We start from the raw sequence: 17,818 nt of genomic DNA, 5'->3' as shown, positions 1-17,818 counted from the left end.
AAGTCCCAGAACTTCATCTGCTATTTCAGGGAACCATGACAGTACTTTCACATTGTTAATAACTGAAAAAAGGGCTCTTTTCAGCTAAATGTTCCATCAAACCCGAAAATCTTATCAATTTGAACATCAGAGACCACTGTAGACACACAGGAGTGAAACATAGGAATAAAAAGATCCTGTTAGTAAATTCTGGTTCTCTGCAGTAATATCTAAAGCATTAGAAACCAAAGTAGTTCATTAAACTTTCACAGATCTCATTGACACATGGGGAGGATCTCACTGGATACTGTGTGGCTCCTCTGAGAGTGGAACCCAACCTACCTGTTGAAAGAATAAGTTAATTTCTACTAAATATGGACAACACTGTCTTTTGATTAACAAAGTTACTTAATGTAATGTTCATTACTGGGATCAAGGCAAGAAAAATGTCTTACTGGTATTATTTTTCAGATGGCTGAGGAAACACTGACACATCCCTTGTCACAAGATGCATCCTCGAAATAGAGGTGCAAGACAGAGAAAAATATCCTCATAATGCTTTATTTTGAACTGCATGTATGTAGAAATATTTTTGTAACTGTTAAACTAGTATTGTTAAAATATTCTGAATTTAGTGGGACAAGCACCAAAACGGCTTTCACCCCAACACGATCTCATCATGTACCATGTTTCAGAGAAATTTTTAATTGTAAAAGTAATTGGTGAAAAGTGCTGTAGTCACAGTCTTGTAGAAGGGACATCCATCAAACCAGGGAATCTGAAGAGGTAACCAAACTCATACCCAAATTCCTAGCATATAATAATGTTATCTTTTTAAGTGAGGTTTCTAGTAAGGTGATCTTTCTGCAATTTAAAACAGCCTAATTGAATCTAGTTTTAGTAAGGTGGGTTTCCAATAAGATTACGAAAGGAAAGCAGCAGAGATAGCACGACTGTTGGTAGATCTTGCGTCTTTGCTGAGACTCCCTGATCTGACTGTTAGCAGATTTTGAACACTGAAAGCTGCTGAAGTGCTAGACAACCTGGTGAAGTGAGCAGAGCTGCTGTTCAGCTCATACTTTCCTGATATCTTCCAATTGGTGGTGACAGGTGTTCCTCACTAGAATTAATTCTATTTATTTATAACTGAGTGCTCTGGCTTACTGGCAAAGATGTGAAGCTAAATAAAACAGTATTTAGTCCTTCAAAGTCCTTTAAAAGTATTGAAGGAGGTCACTTTTGGCTGCAAGCGATGACACCTCAGTGTAATCCAAATTAAATCTTATTATTAATTAAGAAATGCTTCACTGGAAAGGTTAATTTTTTCCTGACCCCGCTGTGTTTCATTGCATTGCCTTAAATTCATCCCTGTTAGAATGTGAAAGTCTAAATATTGGCATAAGTCTAAACCTGCAGAAATTTCTGAAGAAATCATGGAGATGAGTGTCATATTTCATTGAAACATGATAAAAGATGTAGGAAAAATGTTAGCAGTGATTTGAATATGCCTAGCAACGACAGTTCAGTGAAATACAATATCATTTATGGAGGAACAATATTTCACAATTTAGAATTTTCAAACTGATTATCGAAATAATAGGTAAGGAACAATATATTACAGAAAAGACTGTTAGAGTTATTAAGGTAATATAGAACTAAAATTAAGAGTTTAAAAATATAAAATTATTGTTACTTTTTTTTATTTATTTTGTATTTAAGAAATTTTGACATGCAGCAGGATGTGATAAGTTCTATAAATAAAAATTTAAAAGATTTCTCTTTTTATGGGAAAGATGAAAGTAGTAAAAGACGTTTTAGTTCATTACTAAATAAGAAAAATTGTGTCTTAAAATAATAGAAAATCAGCTTTTAAAGATATAATAGGAATGAATGACAGGAGAAAATCCTAAACAACTGAGTAAAAGAGAAAAAGTAAATTAGGACATGCATGGCTAAGCTTCACTAACAAAGATTTGGGAAGGGCTCTACCCACGCTTGCTACAAACGCGTGGATGGCTAAAAAAACCAATGCGAGATAGACAAGTCCGGTTGCAGAAGGCACAGCAGAAAGACTCCCTAGGTGATATCAGACGAGACGCGATTCTTTCTGCGTTGTCTTTTCTCCTCGAGAGTGATCCTGCGTGTGTTCTCAAAAGCAGCAGCAGCAGAGTTATAGATGGTGTGTCTCCAGGCCTCCCGACTGGAGCCAGAGTAGACCAATGGTGGTGATCAATATGGCCAAGGATGAGGGATTGTTTCAGGCAGTCCTTGTATCTCCTCTTCGGGGCTCCTCTCTCATTGCAGCCAGTGGCAAGTTCCCCATAGAGCACAGATCTTAGGGAGGTGGTAGTCCTGCATCCTGGACGTGCCCTGCCCAGCACAGCTGTGTTCTCAGCAGCACGGCCTCAATGCTCGGGACTGCTGCCTGTTCAGGGACAGACGTGTTGGTCACACAATCCGTCCAGTGGATGTTTAGGATTGTACGGAGGCAGCGCTGATGGAAACGTTCTAAGAGACGCAAGTGGTGGCGGTAAATGACCCACGATTCAGAACCATATGAAAGACTGGACAGTACAATGGCTCTGTAAACGCTGATCTTTGTACTTTTCTTCAGGTGTTTCTTTCGCCAAACTCTCTTATGGAGTTTACCAAAAGCTCTGTACGCCTTTTTAAGCTGTTGTTTATGTCTTCATCAATCTTACCGTCTGAGGAGATGATGCTTCCCAGGTAATTAAATTGCTGGACTGATGTGAGCTCTGTTTCACCAATGGTGATATGGGGATGATGGAAGACTTCCTGAGCTGCAGGCTGATAGAAATCTTCTATTTTCTTCAAGCTGACTTCCAGCCCAAAAAGCTCAGCAGCCTCTGCAAAGCAGGATGTTAACACTGCAGAGCTGTTTCTGTGTGGGCAATGAGGGCACCGTCGTCAGTGTAAAGCAGCTCATGGACAAGATGATTTAAGGTCTTAGTGTGGGCCTCCAGTTGCCTTAGGCTGAAAAGGCTTCCATCAGTACGACATTGAATGTAGATACCATTTTCATCATCGAATTCTGCCGTGGCCCTTTGGAGCATCATGCTGAAGAAGACTGTGAATAGAGCTGGTGCAAGAACGCAGCCTTGCTTCACACCATCGGCTATTGGAAAGGGCTCAGAAAGTGCGTCACCATGTCTGACTTGACGTCGTTGGTCCTCATGAAGCGAGATGATAATTTTAAGGAACTTGGGGGGACATCCTAAATGGTCCAAAATCATTAGGACATTATTTAGTTAATAAATAGAGTCTGTGCTCAAATTACTGGGTTTAATGAGAGACAATGGGAAAGGAATCCTCAGTACAGATTTAGTGAAAAATTCTTCAGCCTTTGTCCCTGAAGAAGCAATAAATAAAAAAGGCAGGAAGTAGCCTAGAAAGAATAAGGGTTTTAACTGATTGTTAAAGGTAACACAAAGATGAAGGGGCAGTAATCTACCAGGGAGTCTCTGTGTCACATTGCTGGACCGAAGGTTATCCTAAGAATGGGAGCCTTCAGGCAGAAAATATGGGAATGACACTTCTGACTAAACAGTAATAACAAGAAATAAAGAAAACTACTAAGATATTCTGAAAAGAAGAATGCAAGTCTCACCAGCTCTATCATTCTGGAAATGTGAAGACAAGTACAGAAGGTTTAAACAGTTCTATATCCAGTAGCTCCAAATAATGCATGAAAGTAAAGGAGAAGGAAGTCAGAAGTAAGATTCAGTTCTGACAATAACTGGCTCTGAAGCCCTTTATGTTTTTTAAACAGCTTTCAGTCAAGTCAGGCAGAGGAAGCTAACCATGAAATTCCCTCTACAGAAAGTGAATGTGAAGTGCAGCACCCAATGCAGAAATATGGAGAATAATTTTAAGAAATTCATGTTACAGAAAGGGAAAGAATCACAAAGGCTTCTAATTGATGTTTAAGGTATGGAACTAAGAGATCTATTGTAGATGAGATAACGAAAAAAACTAAATCCTGGAAATTATCAAGAAATTGAGATTTAACATTTAATAAGCAATAGAATTTGAGAGGCAAAGGCATAATATATTGAAGTGTGCTAAGGATGGGCAGTGCTTAGGTTGTCTTTCCAGAGTGAAGAGTCTAAAATGTGTTAGAAGGAGATGCCTTGAATAGAAAGATTTGTCAGGACCTGTTCTGCAGTACACAAAAAGAACATGATGTACTTCACAGGTTAAGACCAAATAACAAGACTGAAGAAATAATCTGGTGTTTAGAAAAAAGATGCAAGAATTGTGCTGCACTGCACCACTCTGTAGACACCAGTACTAACAGATTACAGTATCGCTCTAGTTCTGCAGATTCTTTTTAAAACTGAGTTCGATATTAACTGATCATCAGTCTGAAGGAAGAAAAATCAACCAACAACTTTTATTTCTGTTTCTAGTTCATAAAGTCACAGAATTACAGAATTACTGAGGTTGGAAGGCACCTGTGGAGGTCATCTGATCTAATCCTACCTACTCAAGCAGGGTCACCTAGAGACATTTGTTTAGGACAGTGTCCAAGTGCGTTTTGAATATATCCAATAATTGAGGCTTCACAACCTTGCTGATCCAGAGCTCAGTCATTGTCACAGTCAAGAATTGGTTTCAGATGCTCAGAAGGAACCTCCTGTGTGTCATTTTTCACCTATTTCCTCTGGCCCTGTCACTGGGCACGACCAGAATGAGCCTGACCTCATCCTCTTTGCATCATCCCTTCAGGTACTTGTAAACATGGATAAGATCCCCCTCAGCCTTCTGTTCTCATAGCTGAACAGTCCCAACTCTCTCTGACTTTCCTCATAGGAGAGTTGCTCCAGTTCCTTCCTCATCTTTGTGGTCCTTCATTGGGTTGTCTCCAGTATCTCCATGTCCCTCTTGTTCTGAGGAGCCCAGAATGGGACCCAGTACTCCAGGTGTGGCCTCATCAGTGTTGAGTAGATCAGTTCAGCTTGTTGATAATTCTTTGTCTAATGCAGCCCAGGCTACCATTAGCCCTCAAAAAGACATTTCTGGCTCATGTTCAACTTGATGTCTGCCAGGTCTTTCCTACCAAAAAGCTTTACAGTTGGATTGTCCCCAGCATATAGTGGTATCTGGGAGTATTCTTCCCCAGGTGTGGGATTTCTTCAGGCACTTCTCCCAGTTGCAATGATCAAACAAGATAACTGACAAGAGGCCTGGCAATGACATCTGTCACCTTCCTCAGCTCTTGTCAGTGGATCACAGCTATGAAATTATGTACATCCAATTTCCTTAAGTATTCTCTAACCTGATCATGATGCAAATTCTGTTTGCTCCACATTTTTGTCCATTCTCTGGGGTCTGGAATTCCTGGATGCAGGACACAAGTATAAATTGGGTATTTTTGGCAGCAGACTCAATAAGAGTGAGCAGTGTGTCCTGGCAGCCAAGAGGAAAAAACACAGCCTGGAGTGCATCAAACAGCCCAGTAAAAGAGGCGATTATCCTGCTGTGTTCAACATTGGTGCAGCCTTGCCTCTAGTGTTGTGCAATTCTGAGAACCACCATTTAAGAAGGATGTGAAAGTCCTTGAATGCATCATACTTGCCACAGCAACTGCAGCAGTGGCTTGCATTTTAACAGGAATTCAGATAAAATTTGCTATGACAATTGAGTCATTCCATGGTACCCAGGCTAACTTTTTGTTGGAATAATGGTGTCAAAATAACATAGACAGGAATATATGCAATGACATCTACTTGTAGAAGTCAATATTTTAATTATCTTCAGAGTCAAGGGAGGGGAAAAAAGTTAGAGGACATGATTCATCTTTTTCTTAAGTAGATATTTAAATAGGTCAGATGAATCATGTTCTAAAAGGGCCTTTTCTCTCTGGTAACTATAAAGAGAATTGAAAGTGACTAATTCAGATCTAGACGACTAAACTATAGATGTCTAAAGTTAGCTGCAGTGAATCCCACACAGAATGGCTTGTACCTTCCTAGTGCATTGGAAAGGCTAGGGAGTAAGTTCACTTTCATAGCTGGCACAGTGGTAATGTACAACATTACATACAAGTCACAGACAAATTTGATTTTGTCCCAAGCTGACATTTTCTCCAACAGAGAGATGAACTAAGAACTCTTTGAGTATTCGAAACAGTAAATCTGCTTTAGAATTTGCAAATACATAAAGCTAAACAAATCTCAAAATATAATTGGGATTCCCAAGAAGTGTCTTCATTTACCAAAAACTATACTATGATAGCACTAATGCTTTCAGTGAAGTAGTAACTAAATCTAAACCAAATAAAGTACCAGAAAAGGTAAAATGTAAAGTAAAATGTCACATGGATGGAGAAGCTGCCTTACATAGTCACCCAGTGACTTACAAAGTGACTCCCAGGGATGAGAACTCATATAGGAAACTGAAGGTTCTCACTGAAAATGGTGGAAATTGAGGTTCAGACATGTAAAAGAAAGCTTTCACTACATGAAAGAAATTCATGTAGTGGATTTCCATTATTTGGTGCTGTAGGCTCAAGCAAAGACAAGTATTACCAGTTGAAAAAGCTATTAGATAAACTCATTGAAGACAGGACAATAAACAGACACTAAAGGGACTAGGCAGGAATCTACCCTTTAAAACCCCTTAAATTACTCTAGACACTGGGGAATGCAATGACAAATGGACTGCAGACACAACCAGAACAGGCAGGATGTCTCTTCCTACCCATCTTCTCCTTTTGCCATTGCCAGAGGCATTGAGAATACAGGGCTCCCTGATGGTCCAGCCTGGTGGGGCACTTAACTTCTTCCAGACATAAAACCTTACTTATAGAAACTGCTCTGATAATTTTACTCCTGGTGGGTAGATACTTAAAAAGGACGAACAAAATTTCCTCTAAGTCCCAGAAAGAAGCATAACTCAGTATATAGACCAGTCCATTTATGAATGGCTCTAAGATGGACAGCAGGAGCAGCCTGAGACAACTGAGCCTCAGGACACAAAGCACCAGAACATATTAATGTAGTTCTGCTTGACAACAGTGCTGATTAAATTTCCAGGGAGACTCTCAGCACCTCAAAGAATCATGTTAATCATTTTAGTAACTAGCCTGGGTAAAGCATTCCACAATTTTCTGTGATGCAAGTGCTGGTTATTAAATTTTATGATGCCACTCTGGAAAGGAGGATATGAGGAATCTGGACTTGCAAAGACATGGCCATCTACCCCGTGGGACTTTTCTGTGTGTTTTGGATAGGCTTGTGCTCCACAGTTGGCAAATGAGATCCTATACCCTCATTGAAACTCTTCTCCATTAAACTACACAGCTCTTAGTGCCTGCTCATCAACACAACCCTTTTCAGTTAACAGCTTTTCAGCCTGAGTTGTATATTAAACGTTATTTCTATTTAAGACTGGTGCTGGCTACAGTCCTCGTGCTTATATAGGAGTTGAAGTAGCTGCTTTTTGTGTTATAATGGCACAATTAGTGCCCAGCATAGCAATGACACCACTCATCACATATATTCTTCTGAGATACTCAGTGTCTTTCCAGAGAATTCTTCTAAATAAGCCTTAGTAATCTGCAAAGTTATCTGAATCACAAAGAGTATGATCCGGAATTTACATGTGTGTCCCTCACGAGCATCACTGCAATGACAGCTGCAGTCATACATTAAGAAAAGTAGATGTCAAATTTTTGAAACAGTTGTTTTTGGGGTTAGCTCCCCCCCTCCTCCCCCACCATCTTTTTGTAAAAATATTGATCTCTTACAGATGAAGTACATTTTTCATCTTAAACATATTTAATTCTGCAATATATTCAGTAGTGCTAAAAGGCCAATTAATTTTATGGTAGAAATTGATTCTGAGAAGAGTTTTAGATATATGTCCTTTGAAGAAAACATTTTGAAAACAGAGATACCTGCTACTCTGATAAATGATGATTAAGATTTCCTACTGTGAGCATGCATTCTAGACTAGATTGAGTAAAAAGTGATGTTGTCTTATGTTATTACGCATACCTACTAGCCCTTAAGACATAAACATCGGTCTGTAATCATTGAATATCTTTGGTTTTCTCTTTAAAAATTACATCATTTGTACTGACTGTTGTTGATGTTAAAAAGCCTTTAAAATTAGGTTTATGTTACTGTATAAATGTTTTAGATCAAGTAATTAGATTTTTTAATGAAACGGGATAAGAGGTAATGGTAACAGCGGAAAAAGAAAAATACAAGAATTGTTTGCAATTAAGTGGTGAATTCAAGTGGGCAAATCTGGATTACTTCTGTGTTGCCTTGCCCTTCAACTCATCTGTTGGCTCTACATTAGCATTCAGATAGCAGTATTGCCATTCCTGGTGATTCACTGAGGTATTATGAATATGCAAAATATCAGAAGCTTTTTATGTCCATGGTTTGTCTTTCTTAGATGTTTGAAGGAATAACTGAAGCCAATTAGTTCCTGATAACTTGCATATAGATGAATTCCATTACAGGAGAAAAAAGGGATTTAATAATTCTTCTCATAACACACTGAGACATTGATTTCTATCTGTTTTCTAAAAACAATACCTCTGGTTTATTTTGCCCTGTAATAACACTGACTGATTTACAGGTTAATCTGTCATACTAGTTTTGTTTCTCAGCTTATTATCAGGCAACATATTAAAGGACCATGTATTCAGTGAAGTATTTGAAAAATTGCTAGTTTCTACCTCTTCTTTTCAATAATTTCTGACCTTTTGAATAAAACAAAAATACAAATTTATAAGCAATTCTCAGCAAGTTCTGTTTTATTTATGCATTCAAATAAACCTACCAGACTCAGGTGAGAATTACATATCTGACCTAAGATCAACCTCTTTTCCTTTTTCTTTTCTTTTATTTATATGCAATAATATGATCCTTTAATGTTTAATAAAGGGGAATTATATAAATTTAAAAATTAGATGTTTTCAGAGTAATATTTTAGGTTTTATTGTTAATTCATAAACAATATTAACAAAGGAGAAACTGATGATAGATAAAAAATCCTTGAAAGAAATATTCTAGACTTTCCAACAGCAGGATCAGGTAATTATATTTAATGATGTAGCTATTATAATTATATATAAGCATAACATGGTCAAGACTGTTAAAACTTGATACCTAATAATTTTGGCATATTATGTCTTGATTATTTGATTTACAGATTTAAGTTAAAAATTTTAATTTGCTTCTTAAACTACATTAAAAACTCTGATAGCTGCAAAAAAAAGAGGACATGAAGTAAATCATCTTGTTTGACAGAAATCTGACTCATCAATATCAGTTCTCCCAATGATGGCCTAATGCTCATTCACTTGCAGAAGAAAAGGTAAATTTGTACAAAACCTCTGCACAGTGTTCAGTAGGTGGAAACAATGTTAGCTTTCATGACTGGCTGCTGTAGCTCTACAAAAAGATTGTGAACCAAAGGTTCTTTGAAAACAAGTCAGAAAATAATAAAAAGCTTTGTTCATTTGCAAATACTGAGTTTTCTTCTAAGATTGATTAAATATTGCAAGCAGTTACCAGTGTTTGAAGAGTGGTGTTTTTGATTTGTGAGAGGTCTTTTGGTTTTCATTCTGTAGTCAGTGTGAAGGTTACACAAAACAGCCGCCGTTTTTAATACCCCTGGGAAATAACAGCAACTCAGAACTAGGGTGTGCAAGCAAGGAACAACAGCCACTCATTCACTGAAACAGGAATGAGTTACAATGGACAAGGTATGGAATATTGCCTAAAGAACAAAACAAGGACACTTCTTTTGTTTTTCCTGTACCTCTTTCCTGTCTTCAAGGATCCTCTTTGCAGCTTCAGTTTTTGGCTTTTGACTTTATTTCTATTCCAAGGTAATGTTTTGTTAAGTGTCTTGTACTGATGTTCAGCTATGAGTGAAGTATTATAGTCTCCCTGGTTTTTGCTTTCACCTGGCTGTGACTCATATCTACTCATGAGGACATGACAATGATGGTCTTTGTCTGTTGCCAGGAGCAGTACTGGGCTTAGGAGTACTTGGACCAGGGATGGAACGAGACAGGAAACAGCTTGAAAGAGTGACCCATAAGTCTGGATTTCATGACTGTAGCAAAACTTTAATATCAAAATACTCTGGGATAAAATTAAATTTGTCTGTCACCCTTGCTGCCTAAGACAGAAGTAATATCCACCTTCCTCAGTTGGCTGTAGAGGGACAATATGTGCAGCTGTTTAGTTAGTGTGCATGTTGAGCTGCTGGCTTGGGACTGTACACCAGGATAATGCCTGAAGATTGCTCACTTTCAGCATTATGTTATCACCTGGGGTCTGAAACCTGTATGACTTTCTTTTAGGCTGTTTGAGTTCTGTGTAATGAGGCCAGCTCTCCTCACACAGGGTTTTGTAAACTGCTGCAGCTCTGTGTGAAGTCGTTGAGACAAGTTTGTATTGTCATATGAGAAATCTACCTGACTGCATCAAAATCTCTGGGAAGGGACTGGTTAATTCTCTGGGAAGAGACTGGTTAATTAATTGATAAATGTGGAGGGATGGAAGGAAGGAAGGAAGGAAGGAAGGAAGAAAGAAAGGAAGAAAGAAAGGAAGAAAGAAAGGAAGAAAGAAAGGAAGGAAGAAAGAAAGGAAGAAAGAAAGAAAGAAAGAAAGAAAGGAAGAAAGAAAGAAAGAAAGAAAGAAAGGAAGAAAGAAAGAAAGAAAGAAAAAGAAAGAAAGAGAAAGAAAGAAAGAAAGAAAGAAAGAAAGAAAGGAAGAAAGAAAGAAAGAAAGAAAGAAAGAAAGAAAGAAAGAGAGAAAGAAAGAAAGAAAAAGAAAGAAAGAAAGAAAGAAAGAAAGAAAGAAAGGAAGGAAGAAAGAAAGAAAGAAAGAAAGAAAGAAAGGAAGGAAGAAAGAAAGAAAAAGAAAGAAAGAAAGAAAGAAAGAAAGAAAGAAAGAAAGAAAGAAAGAAAAAGAAAGAAAGAAAAAGAAAGAAAGAGAAAGAAAGAAAGAAAGAAAAAGAAAGAAAGAAAGAAAGAAAGAAAGAAAGAAAGAAAGAAAGAAAGAAAGAAAGAAAGAAAAAAGAGAAAGAAATCTTCTCTACTTTTTTCTTTGTAACTTTTGGAAATAGGAATAAAGTGGAGGAGTTAATAATAGCAGTTATAAATGGAAGACAGACAGAGGAGAGTGCTGCATCCCCCTGAATACAGATGAATCCAAAAATATCTTAATACCCATTAGTTTAGATGCACTAGAAATAATGTCATTTCAGGTTCTCTGATGTACTTCAGCAGGAGGAAATCAGAATTTTAAGGTGTGTGAAGGATTCTTAATTAGCATTAAATACCATAATTAATTATAAAACCCCTATGCAACAAACCAGTCATAATCAAGTCCAACTATAACGTATATCCATGACTTTTTGCAAATTTTTACTCATGTTTTCATTTATTTGCACTGTGAGCAGACCCTTCAGAAGGCAACTTTTCACTCTGACAAACCACTAAACCTAGCTCTCTGCTACATTTATGTGATGGATGTTTCTCTGTAAGCAAATTGTATCCAACACATAAAACAATTCAAAGTCAGCAGAGTTGAGTATATAAATATTGAAACAATTTCTGGGAGTGGTGTTATAGTGCTTAGAAAGGAACACTGTGATATCATATTTTAAAGATGCTCAGTTTCTACCCAGCTTTCTCTACAGAGACATGGACATAACATGAGGAGCTGGTTTAGCTCAAACACTGAAATAGAATCACAGAATCTTGGAATGGCTTGGGTTGGAAGGGATCTTAAGTATCATCTAGTTCCAACCAGGGGCAGGGACACCTACTATATCAGGTTGCTCAGAGCTCCATCTAACAAGGCCTTGAACATTTCCAGTGATAAGGCATCTACAATTTCTTTGGATAACCTATTCCAGTGCCTCACCAGCCCCCACAGTAAAGAATTTCTTCAAAATATCTGATCTAAATCTGTTCTCTTTCACTTTGAAGCCACTGCCCCTTGCCCTGTCACTTCAGGCTCTTGTAAGTCTCGCCCCATCTTTCTTGTAGGCTCCCCTCAGGTGCTGGAAGGCAACAGTTAGGTCACCCCTAAGTCTTTTCTTCTCCAGAAGAGAATCCCAATTCTCTTACCCTTTCCTCATAGGAGTTGTGCTCCATCCCTCTAATCATCCTGGTGGCCCTCCTCCAGACTCGCTCCAACAGGTCAATATTCCTCCTGTGCTGGGGACCCCCAGCTGGATGCAGTTCTCCAAGTGAGGTCTCACCAGGGCAGAGTAGAGGGGCAGAATCACTTCCCTTGATCTGCTGGCCACGCTGCTTTTGATGCAGCCCAGGACACATTTGGCTTTCTGGGCTGTGAGTGCATGTGGCCAGCTCATGTCCAGCCTCTCATCCACCACCACCCCCCAGGCCTTCTCAGCAGGGCTGGCTCTTGATTTGTTCATCCCCCAGCCTGTGTTGATGCTCGGAGTTATCCTGACCCAAGTGCAGCACCTTGCACTTGGTTTTGTTAAACCACAAGAGATTTCCATGGGCCCACTTCTCGGGCTTCTCCAGGTCCCTCTGGATGACATCTCATTCTTCAGATGTGACATCTGCAAACTTATTAAGAGTGCACTTGATCTTTTTGTCTGTGTCACCAATGAAGATATTAAATGACAATGGTCCCAGTATGGACCCCTGAGGGTCACCACTTGTCACTGATGTCCATCAGGAGTCTGAACCATTCACCACTACCCTCTGGTTGCCATCCAATCAATTTTTCATCCAACAGTCCATTCATCGACTCCATCTCTCTCCTATTTAGAGAGAAGGATGCTGTGAGGGACCATTTCAAAGGCTTTAAAGAAATCCTGATAAATGACCCTTCCCTTGTCCACTGACATAGTTACTACAGAAGGCCCTTATTTTTGCTTTGTCTCTCCCCTCTCCTCAGGAAACAGTATGTGTCTAACAAGAGTGGGTTTTGATTACTGGTGAAGTTCCTGTTCATCTGAAATGCTAGAAAACATTTATGTAAAATTATATTTTAAAAACCCCAACACAATAAACAATCCAAGACAAAACCCACCGAGGACATTCACTTCCAGGAAGAGAAGACAGACTGACTGGCATGCCACTATAATGAATACCAAACTATTTCCATAAATAATCTCATGTGTTTTATACTCCCTCACTAAAATCCATTAATCTCATCAGAAATAGAGAAAAATAATTCTAGTGGTTAGAATTTCCTTACCATTAATCCTGGTAGACAAGTAATGATGTTGATTGCAACATCAAGATTGGACATCAGCATCTTGATTGGAGATCAAGAAATGAGGTATTGAAATAGTCCAACCCCACCATCTGACCTCCAGGCAATATAAAAGATAAGCTCATGGCCTCTCCAGATTGTGGGAAGTATTAGGTGCCTCGAAAAATGAAAGAAAAAAAAAAAAAAATCACCAAATCCAGCCAGTAGGAAGCCTTTAATAGTCAACCTATCTTTATACAAATTTCTACCTCCTCTGTAGCATAGACCCCCATGACAGAATTGCTAAACAGTTGTGCTGGAGACCGGAATAAGAAGCAACAAGCAACAGTGACATCCACATCCACCTGCTTAGTAAGACCTAGCAGGTGGTAAATCTGAAACTCCTCCGAAATGGACATATATAGAAAGTCTACTATAAAAAAATAGCATCTGCCTGTGGTGCAATTTGTCCCAGAAAAGTCTATCTGTGTCTCTCTAGACTGCAAAAGAGCCTAGAGCTACTAACCTCTTAATTAAGATGTTTTGGCTGGGGCACTAGAGTTAGGGGTGCAGAATGAAGTCTGTTGCCCAATGTGCTGGAAGCATTTAGATGTCATTTGCATTTAGCTTTATTTTTGAATAATAATGTCAGATTTAGACAACTGAAATCTGCTTGTTTAAGGCAAGCTGCAAGCTTGTAATGTTATTATGGAAAATTGATATTTTTTAAATTTTATTTTTATGTGCTTCTATTTTCTTCTGCAATGGAACACTCACAACAGTTTCTCTGCATGCCTAATGTAAGAGCTGGACTTTGATTTGACTTTGTTGTTTTTGTCTTTTCTAAATTTTTCTCAAGTACAGAATTTTTTAACAGTCTTAATTTTTTTAAAGAAAATGTGTATAAAATTACTTTTACTGAAATCAATTAAAATTATAATCTGATTTTTAAAATTGAAAGAAGTTCTCTTTGTCTGACAAATTGCCTAAGCTGTTACAGAAGAGAATCTGAAAACAAAGAAAGCAAGCAGCTAACTGGCAACCACTTTTCTGCTGAGTTTTCTCAAACAGAAAAAGTGAAATTCATCTACCAGGAACTTGTCTGTGTAAGTTAACAGTAATTTTGTCTGTGGTAGGAATTTTCATTCCTTCCCCCTCAAAAAAAAACCCAAAAAACACCACAACAAAAAAAACCCCAAAACAAACAAACAAACAAAAACAAAAAACCCAACCAACAAAAACAGAAACCCAAAACCAAAACAAACAAACAAACAAAAAACCAAACAAACAAAAAAAAAAAGACCCCAAACAGTTAATGGGACAATGAAATATTAACGGATCAGTTCAAGAACTAGTATCTTTCATTGATACAGAAATCATATCTTTGGATATATTTGCCTAAAACCATGTTGGGTGTGTGCACTAGCTGACCTGTAGATGTTTTGTGAATAACATGCTATAAAAATTCAACAAACAGTAAGGCAGCTGCGCTGATGTCTTCTTAACAGAACAGGTATTTTTGAGAACCTGTGTTCTTAGCAACGTTATCTTCACTGTCCCTATCCAAAACAATCTGTTTTCTCATATGGCGTTCATGTGTGTACTTCCCCTGCAAATATAAGTCTCAAATTCAATTACAGGAAGCTAAGTAATCTCAAGAATACTTAAAGGGAAATAAAATGCTTAAGCTGGTTAAATCCAGTCCCTACAGAAAACTCAGAGGAACAGCTATGCAGCAAGAGTGACAGATGTCAGTTCAAAAGACTACTATTACTTTTTATTACTATTCTGTCACCATTTTATGGTTACACTAGGAAGACAAGAAAAAGAATCATTCCTCTAAGAGCTAACAGTGACATGGGAGTATTTTTGGTGGGAAAAAGCAGCATGCTCTATGCTTAATGGTAGTTCCACCTTCAACTCCCTGATTATAGTAATATAATTGATAATTTCCTAATCAGAAGTGTACAAGGAGGAGAAAAATGTTTTAATGTGCCTCTAAGAAGCCCATGTTTTATACTGATTAAGTATATGTGGGTAGTGCTCTCATCCTTCAATGTTTTGTTCATAAAAATACCTTTTTATTTTATGACAGGTGATGAAATACTTAAGCATATCACTGTTTTGTAGGTTTAGTTAGTTTTGGGGATTTTTTAAATCTCCTTTCTTCTTTTCTCAAAATGTTTTTAATGTGCCCATAACATCTGCTGTTAGTGCTGAGGCAAAATATTTTAACTTGCTTTTTCTTAAGAACAGACTTAAAAGAAATTATACTGATTGATGTTTCTGATATTTCCTAAATCTATACAATCCTTGCAATGTTTTCCAGCTCTGTGATTAATGTAATGCTTCTTGCATTGCATATGTCAGTGAAATGATCTAGCCCTGAGAAATGTTGCCTACAGTTTTTTTTTTTAATTTGAAGAATGTAAATGTATTAGCATTTTCACATTTACAAGCACATGATGTATAAATCCCACTTTTCCATAAATACTTAGATTGCAAGTTGACAAAAAATGCAATATGAAAATCCTTTCTCTGTAACTATATTCCTGAAATACTGCAACGACAAAAATAATATTTTTAAGCAAAAGATTTTTTTTTTCTTTCATGGCAGAATTAGTTTGTTCAGCATTTGTAGAGTAGTTCTCTGGAAGCCAACCTCTGCTGTCATAATTCAGTGACTAAATTCCTTGATTTTCCTTACTTAGCTAACAAAAAATTAGTATAGAAACGTGTCACATAGAAAGCAATAAAAGAAGGCTTTAATAACAATCAAATTCTTCCTGTAAATTTGGATCTATAGAGTTTGTCCTTAAGAAGACAAGAGCACATAGAAGTATCAGGTCTTTATGTGTGACTGGGAAGATCCTTTGTCCCCTGTCACTGTTTGTCATGTCTTGTGGGCTCTGCCCTTGTCAGGGAACACAGTACTTGTGAAAGGTTAGGTAAAATTTGGTCCTCAGACTGCAAAACGCACTTTGAAGTCAGGATCAATGTGTTATTTGGGATTTCACATTTAAAGGAGATGGGGAAAGTATTACAGGTTTGACCTCTGAAGTTATTAACGTTCCCTGTTGCAGTAAGTGAGGGGCATTGCCATGGTATGGAACCATTCCCACCAGCCTGGGAAAGTTCCGCACGCAGGGGCTCAGCCAAGCTATAACAGGCATGTCTGAAGGCACAATTTGGTTCTGTCATGGAATCATCTGAAAAGTTATTTTACAAGAGACAGAGTAATTATTAAAACACAGACAGATCGTGCTTTGATATACGAAACATACTGTCTGAACTTTCTCTGAGGCACTAGACAAGCAAATGAGAAATAAAAATAGATGCCTTGAGGGGGAAGAAAAAAAGACTCAAACTCTGCAGCCTTCATTTATGGCCTGATTGCTCCCACCAACTTCCCTGCCCTATTTGTGCCCCAGCCTCCACAGAAAACCAGTTCACAGCAGGAAGAGAAACATTATTTACCACAGCAGCACTGTCAGCCAAACCTCAGTATTTTAAAGAAGTGACACTGTCATTTTCTATTATATACCTTATGTTCTAAAGTGCTTTATTTACCCTACACAAATATGAATTACTTCAGTTGATTTAAGTTATCTTAGGCTCCAGCTTATTCTAAGCTTCCTACCATTCCTGGTTTCTTGGAGGGTTTCTATTCTTCATATAATGACTTAACACTGGTACTCAGTAGAAATAGAAACAAACAATTGTGCTTCCCTTCAGGTTGCAGTTTCTTCTCAGTGCTAGTTATATTGCTGGAGAATTCAGAGAGTAGCCAATATTACTAATTATCTTCTTACGCATCATTAATAAGGGCTGTGATCAATCCTTGTCCCTTGCATTTTGTGACAAGTACTTCTGCCATCTTAACACTTTTTTTCTTTTTATTGCTTAAGAGTAGTAGGCTTTCCTTCAATTTTCAGTCTTTGCAGGACTACTTGTGCATATGTGACTCTCAATTAGTTTTAAACCCACATTCAAAGGAATATTGTATGAAAAAATTCAGAAGTACAGATACATTACTTCAGATGGAATAAAATACAATTGAGTTAAAAAAGAACTCTGAAGGAACTGGCCTTACCAGGACTCTTCAAAGAGAAAAACACTGTTTCCTTCAAATAAAGAAGTCACAAGTGGTCCTATCCTAATTCCTAAGACATCCTAAACAAGTAACCATCTTCCAAAATTTATGAATAAACAAAATTAACATTAACCTCTTGGTTATTCACATGTATCTATAGGAAGGCCTAATACATTTTATGCTTCAGATTGTTTTCAGACATTTTTATCTTACTTGTTTTCATCTGTGTTCTTTTTTCCCAAACCTCTACAGTTCCAAATCAAGTATTTTGTTTCTCCCATTAATACTGCCCTTCTTAATACAAGCAGTCATTCTTAAACCTAACACAGAAATGAATTCCTGAATGTGCTGTTCACATACTCACAAAGCTGGCAACTGTGCTCGTCTTCAAATCAATACCTCTTGTGTAGAAATCACAGAATCACAGAATGTACTGAGTTGGAAAGGCCCCACAAGAATCACTGAGTCCAACTCCTGGCCCTCCATAGGACCATTTCCAAGACTCTCACCA

This window comes from Myiozetetes cayanensis, unplaced genomic scaffold, assembly GCF_022539395.1.
Source record: "Myiozetetes cayanensis isolate MyiCay16 unplaced genomic scaffold, myiCay2020 scf5-8, whole genome shotgun sequence".
Classification (NCBI taxonomy): domain Eukaryota; kingdom Metazoa; phylum Chordata; class Aves; order Passeriformes; family Tyrannidae; genus Myiozetetes; species Myiozetetes cayanensis.
The sequence above is the reverse complement of the archived record's forward strand: the minus strand, read 5'-3'. Positions refer to the sequence as shown.